An 8,415-nucleotide genomic window follows, 5' to 3' on the forward strand; every position below is an offset into this window, starting at 1 on the left:
CCTTCTCATCCCCACCCCACTGGAAACCAAACCAAACCTTTGTAATAAATATGCATAATTAAGCAAAACAAATTCCTGTATTGGCCATCTCCAAAAACATCTCTTCCTGCATCTTGAGTCCATTGCCTTTCTGTCGGGAGGTGGGTAGCATGCTTGAGTCTCCGGAATCCTGGCTGGTTATCTACATTGGTCAGTCTCTAAGTCTTTGCAAGTGGTCTTTCCACTTTACCACACTGCCTCTCAAATTGTTTGGATTCTATCTGATTGCAGAGTGGTAGAATCACAAGACAAGGACTCATATTGGTGGGTAGCCTTCTGAGATGGGAGGTTTGAAAGAAAGAAGCAGCTGGAGTGAAGGGGTCAGTAGAGGCAGAAAAGACATATCTGTTTTGCAGCTGAAGTAAAGAAAGGGAAAGAGACACTACATGGGTGAATGAGTAATGGCATTCCCCAGCCCAGCAGTCCTGGCAAAAGCCTGATGACTCTGGAGCCAGCAAGGTGAATGGCTGCACATGAGGGGCATTAGCAGCTCTCTAGGTTAGAGACTGAGCTGAAAGAAGACAAAGAATAAATTCAACCCCCTCCCCCCTCCAACTTGACCTGGCAGCAAAAATAGTTTCCTCTCTTCTTTGTGGCAACAGGCTGAGAATGATTCTATTGCTTAGCTTTCTCTTATTATTTACTCTGCTGTTCCCATTGCCAGGGCTGGTTTGCTGAAAAAAATCTGGCCCCACCTCAGGTTACTACCAAGTAGTTGCTGTGGGTGGATGAGGACTTTCTTTTCACTGAAGAAAGGAAGATTGAGGTTCTGGTGGATGTTCTGGAAAAAATAGAGTTGGATGTGGTAAGAGAAACTTTCTCCTTTATTCCTACCCCAGCCTCTCAAACTTTCCTTCCTTCCTCCCTCCATCCTTCCCTTTCTTCTTTCCTCCCTTCCTTCTTTCCTTACCTCCCTCTTTTCCTTCTTCTTTTCTCCTTTCTTTCCTTCCTTCCTCCTTTCCTCCTTTCCTCCATCCTTTACTTCTTCCTTCCTTTCTTCCTCCTTTCCTCCTTCCCTCCTTCCTTCCTTCTTTCCTTCCTCCTTTTCTCTGTCCTTTCCTTCTTCCTTCTTCTCTCCTTCCTTTCCTTCCTCCCTCTCTCCTTCCCTCCCTCATTCCTTTCTTCCTCCCTTCCTCCTTCTTTCCTTCCTTCCTTCCTTTCTGATTTGTAACAAATATTTAGTGAGCACTTACTTGACACACATTCCTCTTCATTCAGTCAGATGGTGGTGTGGCACACTAGGGCATATAGTGGCAAGGGTGAGGGACAGTTCCATGTCTATGATCCTGACCTGGGGTCAGGTGATCTGACTTTGAGTCCTACCTCTGACACTAGCTGTGTGCCCATGGGAAAATTGTTTCAACCTTTCTGAGCCTGTTTGCTCCTCTGAAAATTTGGGCTAATGGTCCTTGTTCTACCAACTTCACAGGATTATTGTGAGGAAAGTGCTTTTGCAGAGCTAAAAACACCGTGTAAACAATTCACCATCTTGTTGGGGAAAAGGAGGATGGAGATCATGAAAGCCTTCATGGAAGAGGTGGAATTTGAGCTGGGTATTGAAAGATGAAAAGAATTTCAGTCAGTGGGGAAAGTAGCAGAGAAGGCTTAGTTTAGATATGAGCAAAATGACACATGTAAAAACATGGACAGGAACCAATCTGAGGAATTTAATTCTTCCATAACTTCCATCTGAATCCTCTTGGGCCAAGCCGTATAAGACATGACCTCTGCCCATAAGGAGCTTCCAGACTGATTGAAAGATTACTTATCAAGACAAACCATTTGAGAAATAATACAAAATAAAATGCAGGAGTTAGTCACTAGAGGTCCCCTTAGGTCCTTAAATAAATAAACACATGAAATGGATGAATACATGAAATACATGAATGTTAAGATGTAAACTCCTTGAGAGTTGGGATAGTTTTATTCTTATTTGTATCCCTAGTACCTGGCACATAGCAGGTGCTTAATAAATGTGTAGGGTTGATGAATACTGATTTGTCCCCATAATAAAGAGGGAGGGGGAGAAGATTTTTTTTTTTTGGTGAGGTAACTGGGGTTAAGTGACTTGCCCAGGGTCAAACAGCTATTGAGTGTTACGTGTCTGGGGCCGGATTTGAACTCAGGTTCCTCCTGACTCCAGGGCTGGTATTCTATCCACTGTGCCACCTATCTACCCCAGAGAAGATTTTTTAAAAGAAGAGCCAAGGAGAGAATGCTTATGTGAAAAATAGGAATGGGGATGATTTCCTTCCAGCTGTAGATGGCAGGTAGCAGGGACACATTTCATCTTTATTCTGCTTAGGATCATAGAGATGGAAAAGACCTTAAAGGTCACTTAGTCCAACCTCCTCATTTTATAGATGAGGAAATAACGACTTGAAAAGGTGCCCAAGGTCATGTTGCTCACTACACAAGGCAAGAAGAGGCAGAGCTAGGATTTTGAACCTGGGTCCCTTTGGCTCCAAGTTCAGCAGTCTTTCTACTCACTCTTCTCATCTCCTCCTCTTGGGCAGGGGATGGGTGGAACACCACTAAATGGACCCAGAAGGGACAAAACAGAGTAGCCTAGACAGAGAAGGCAGGGAAAAAATCTGTAGAGACCAAGTGCTGGCATTTTAATATTGGGTCTAACAACCAACAAGAAGAAGCAGCAAAGGCACAAGGACTATGATCAATTATCAGCAAGTAGTTATGAAGTGCTTACGGTGTGCCAGGTACTGTGCCAAATTTTAGGGGTAAAGGAGTTTATATTTGAATGAGAGAGGGAAGAGAATATGTATATTTGACATGTGTGTGTATGTCTGTGACTACATATCTATGTATGTATATATGTATAGATAGATATAGAGACAGAGGTAGAGATATAAATAGATAGAAAGAGATAGAGATAGACAGAGAGATATAGAGAGAAAGAGATAGAGATAAAAGAGATACAAATAGAGAGAAGTGGAGAGAGAAATGGAGAGACAAAGAGAGAGAAATGGAGAGAGACAGAGAGGGAGAGATAGAGAGAAGGAGAGAAAGGCAGAGAGAGAGGGAGTTAGGGAGGGAGGGCAAGTAAATGGGGGAGGGAGGGAGAAAGAGAGAGAGAGAGAGAGAGAGAGAGAGAGAGAGAGAGAGAGAGAAAGGTAACCTTAGAGAGGAAGGCACAGACAGCTAGATGTGGGAAGAGAAAAACCTCCTAGAGATGGTAAGGCTCAAGTTCAATCTTGAAGGAAACCAGGGATTCTAAAAGGCAGAGATGAGGAAGAAAAGTATTCTAGATATAAAAGACAGTCAGTACAGAGACATAGAGATGGGAGATGGAAAGTATTCTAGATATAAAAGACAGTCAGTACAGAGACATAGAGATGGGAGATGGAGACATTATAGGAAGACCAAGTAGGCCCAAATGGCTAGACTATATAATACATAGTGGGAAATAGTGTGTAAGAAAACTGGAAAGACAGGGTGGGATGAGGTGGTAAAGAACTTTAAATGCCAAACAGAGAAGTTTCTATTTTATCCCAGAGGCAATAGGGAGCCACTGAGTTTATTGAGAAGGGGGTGACATGGTCAGACCTGAGCTTTAGGAAAATCGCTTTGACATGTGTGTGAAGGATGAATTGCAGTGGGGGGAAGCTTTAGTCAGGGAGACTAATTAGAAAAACCTATGGCTATAATCCAAGGCAGAGGCAATGATGGACTGAAGCAAAGTCTGTGTGAATGTAGAAAAGGTTACTTAGATGAGAGACATGGAGATGCAGACAACTAAATCCGGTGACTGATTGGATATGAGTGGAGGATAAGAAGAATGAGGAATCCAGGGTAACAGAAAGGTTTCAAACATGGGCCACTAGGTAGATGGTGGTGTCCTAGATGGTAATAGCAGAGTTCTGAAGAACCTTTTCCTTCAGAGCTTGTTATTGTTATTGGTTAGTCATTTTTTAGTCATGAACAACTCTTTATGATCCCATTTGTTTGTTTGTTTGTTTGTGTTGGCAAAGATACTAGATTGGTTTGCCATTTCTTTCTTTAGCTCATTTTTACAGATGAAGAAACTGACCAAACAGGGTTAAGTGACTTGCCCAGGATCACATAGCTAGTAAGTGTCTGAGGCCAGAGTTTTTACTTCAATGCTAACTTTATTATTTTTATCTCTTACTTCATTTCTTCTGACTATTCTCATAATCCTTGTGGCCAAAACATTTTTTATGAGATTCTACTTTACCTTGTCTTAAAGTTATTCTCTTCTGTGTTTACCTCCTGGGCCTCTTTAAACCTAGAGTATTCTTTGCTGGGCTTAGCATTTTCTTCTGTTTACTCATATTGCCAGTCTTGGCTTCTGGGACTTTGTGCTTGGGCAAAATTCTGCTCATTCTTTGACAATAGATAAGATCATCAGGCGCTGTTTGGTTCTGTTCCTTTGTAGTCTGAATGCTGTTGCTTCCGTCATTCTAGATGCAGTGATTTGGATTAAATCCATCCCTCTGTAGGAATCCTTGACTTTCGTCTCAGTTGCCTGGTGGCTTGATTCAAATTTTGGCCTCAGAATTAGGAATTTCTTTGATCACCTGTGCTACATGTAGTTAATACATATCCTGTAGCTAATTATTTGTGAATATGTTTTATTTCCCTTTACTCAGTAGAACACAAGTTCCTTGAGGGTAGGATCAGTCTCTTGCCTAGGATAGTGCCTGTTACATAGTAGGTACTTTATGAATTATTGTTGATTATTATTGTTATTAATAATAATGGGCAGATAGCAGTTTATAGCTTGCAAAACACCTTGTCATTTCAACCTCACGATCTTTTGAGGTAGCTTCAATAGGTTTATCCCCATTTTACAGATGAGGGAACTGAGACTCAGGTTAAATCACTTGCCAGCTATTAAGTATCAGAGCAAGGGCCAGAGGCAGGATTGCCCAGGTGGCAATATTTGTCTTTTATGCCCTTTCCTCACTCCCACTTAAGACCCCACACTCCACCTTATGGTGGAACATTCCCTTCCTCAAGTGCTATTCTCTATTCTGTTGCCCTTGAGCTATTTCACCTTCCTAGGGAGTATTGGCACTTTTCTTGTCCAATGGTACCACAACTGCAATACTTTAGTAGGATGGGAAGGGGTGAGGATTAAGGGAACGTAAACACTAGCATTCCTGATATGAGTCTTTCTAGATGAACCATGAGTCAGGCAGTCAGATTGCCTGACTCCCTTGATATTCTAAGCTTTGCATCCCATTGGCTTGTTTCCCTGTAACTCAGTTTTCACCTTTGGATTTGCCCATGGTTCCTTTCTTCTGCATTATCTGTTGCCTTCTTACCCACTCCCTTTGTCCTCACTGTCCTCCTTAACCAGAGCTTTACTCCTGCCTACTACACTCAAATTGCTCTAATTTTTATCTCAAGTGCCAGCCTCTGACCTCTAGTACCCATTTCCTCATGATGGCTCCATTTAGCCTTGGGATTTCTAAGACCCAGTGGCATTCCCCTTTGGACTGGGTTTTCTGTCACCTGGAGAGGGCAGGGATTATGTTAGAGGGATAGGATACACACACACACACACACACACACACACACACACACATATTTGTGTGTATATATATATATATATATACATATTATATATATATATAAACTCTCTGATTCCTGGCATAAGTGTTGTGGGTGGAGAGAACTGTCCTCTGTCCCTATCAGACACTTGCAATGCACTAAAAATGCACTAAACCAGGGGTGGGGAACCTGTGGCCTTGAGGCCACATGTGGCCCTCTAGGTCCTCATGTGCAGCCCTTTGACTGAATCCAAACTTTGTCCACTTGTGAGGACCTAGAGGATCACATGTGGTCTCAAGGTCACAGGTTTCCCACCCCTGCTCTAAACTCTGTCAAAAATAGGTTAAATCCCTGAACCCATTGTTCTACAGTCAGCATTGTAAAATATGGAAAGGAATAAGAATTTTTTCTACTATGTGCCAGACACTAAGCATATTATAAATATTATCATATTTGATCCTCAAAACAACTCTGTGAGGGAGATGCTATAATAACCCCCATTTTACAGTTGAGGAAACTGAGGTAGACAGAAATTAGGTGACTTGCCTAGGGTCACACAGCTAGTAAGTGTCTGAGGCTAGATTTGAACTTGTCTTCCTAACTCCAGATCTAGCACTCTACCTACTGTGCCACCTAGCTATCTAGAACAGTCCCAAAAGTGATCTCAGAAATCAGAGCTGTAGTACGTTGAACAGTAGTCTGAACATAGTAACAATAGTAGAAATGATTGAAATGTTCTTACCTTGTTTTTTTTTGTTTGTTTTCTTTCAATTTATTTAGTATCCCCTCCCCCAGTTACATATAAAACAATTTTTGACATTTGTTTTTAAAACTTTGAGTTCCAAATTCTCTCCATTCCTCCCTCTTCCCCCTCCCTCAACAAGAAGGCAAACAGGTTGATAAAGGTCAAACATGTGTAGTCGTGCAAAACATTTCCGTAATAGTCATATTGTGAATGAAAACATAGACTGAAATAAAAACCCTCAAGAAAAATAAAGTTTAAAAAAGTATGCTTCAATCTGTATTCAGACACTGTCAATTCTCTGGGAATGAACAGCATTTTTTCACCATAAGTGCTTCAGAGTTGTCTTGGATTACTGTATTGCTGAGCCTTGTTGAATAGAGAAAGTAGAGCATGGAAGAGACGGGAGGTGGGGGGCCAGCTATTGTGGAGTTTAAGAATCTGAGAGTCCTTGAGCCGAGTGGATGGGTAGACCAAGAGAATCATCATGATAATAATTATATGAATTATTTCTGAAAGATTTCCCAGGGAGAGGAAAGATGAGTGCTGAGCCCATTGAGTTCCTTAATGCCCATTTTTCTGTTCTTCACCATCTTGGGTTGGTAGGTGGCAGTGTGGCTGGGAATTCATTCCTGTTCAAGCTGCTGTTGGCCGAAGGTGAAGATGGTAGCTGCATTCACATGCGAGTAGGATCCTTCCAGGACTTGAATGGCTTCCCCAATTGTGTGATAACAAGTGGTATTCCAGTTTCTTCTTGGCTCACACAGAGAAGCTTCCATGGGATTGGTTTTGATCCTAGGCTGCAGAGAGTAGTACATTCAGGTAAGGTTAAAAATTAGCCTGTATTTCAGAGAACACACCATTTTTTAAACCATGTTTCCAAACCTCCACCTGAAACTGAAGAGCTTGTCTGCCTCCTTATTTTGTCCCACTTCAAGAGTCTCCAGAATCTGTTTCCATGCCCTCCAATAGAACCCTCCCCAGCCTTCAGTCCTGAATTTCTCTTTTACTTCTTAACCCTGAGATCTAGAGCTTTTAACCTGGAGAGTCTGCATTTTTCTCTCTTTCTACATCTCTGCATTGTGATGCTCATCGGACCAGAAAGCCCTAAGATCAGGACTGTCTTGTTCTTCACCTGGATCTCCCAAAATAGGACTCTTGCCTATAGGGGGTGACACTACTGGCTATTTTGACCTTTAGTCCGAAACTCTTCAGCTCTAATCTCTATTTTCTCTTCCTTGTAGGATTTTTTGTTGACGGTATGGGGAGTTTTCAAGTAGAATCTTGTTCAGATGTGATGGTTCATCACCAGCTCCAAGACCTGGCACCTGGATCAGAGAATTCTCCCTTGAAGAAATCCTATAGCTAATTCCAGTTCAATTCTGAGGTAGAGATCCAGTACAAGATGGCCCTTCACTTCTTCAAGAACCATCTCCATTGCTGTACTGAGGGCTGAGGGTGTAAAGAAGGAGGAATAGGCTACAGGAATAAAAAGAGGAAAATACAGAGTAAATAAGGCAATCAGTAAGACAAACAATAAAGAATGGTATAGATAAAAACAGAGCCAGTTGGTAAGAGGGTAGGCTAGAATAAATAATTTGGTAAAAAGGACTTTGTGTGTGGATCAATTAATCAGTGGGCAGGGCAATCTGATATCAATCAGTGGTCAGGAAAATTTGGAAGAGACCAATTGTTAGAGAAATTTGTTAAAGGAATTTGGAATGGACTCAGAAATCAGTAGGAGGATAATGTGGAACTCACCAACTTGTGGCTTACAGCAGTGTGAAATAGATCCATTTTGGGATTTAAAAACTATAGGACAAAGAAATCCTTAGTCATGGCTATGAAAAATCAATCAATCAATTAGCAGAACAATAGAGAAAATTCTCATTGATGAAGTATTAAAATACATCCTTGGTCAATAAAGAAGGCAGATGAACTGAGAAGATACTCTGGGAATACACAATCAGGTAGGGTAGTTTGCCAGGAAAGGGACCAAAAGTCAGTGGTTATATGTAGAATGTATACCAAATTCCCTGTAATATGTGGGTGCTGCCCATCTATGTCCACATGAGTTGCCTTAATGAGGTTCGTGGAAG

General features: G+C 41.6%; 1 long non-coding RNA gene across 1 annotated transcript; it reads left to right on the forward strand.

Annotated features, from left to right (window-relative positions):
* The first annotated feature begins 722 nt into the window (after positions 1-722).
* LOC114050730 lies at positions 723-7,890 on the forward strand. Its single transcript, XR_003570071.1, has 3 exons — positions 723-844; positions 6,923-7,138; positions 7,561-7,890. It is a non-coding gene; the product is annotated as an uncharacterized LOC114050730 (long non-coding RNA).
* Positions 7,891-8,415: the final 525 nt, after the last annotated feature.

The sequence above is a fragment of the Vombatus ursinus genome, unplaced genomic scaffold (assembly GCF_900497805.2).
Source record: "Vombatus ursinus unplaced genomic scaffold, bare-nosed wombat genome assembly UNPS02014801.1, whole genome shotgun sequence".
Taxonomy (NCBI): Eukaryota; Metazoa; Chordata; class Mammalia; order Diprotodontia; family Vombatidae; genus Vombatus; species Vombatus ursinus.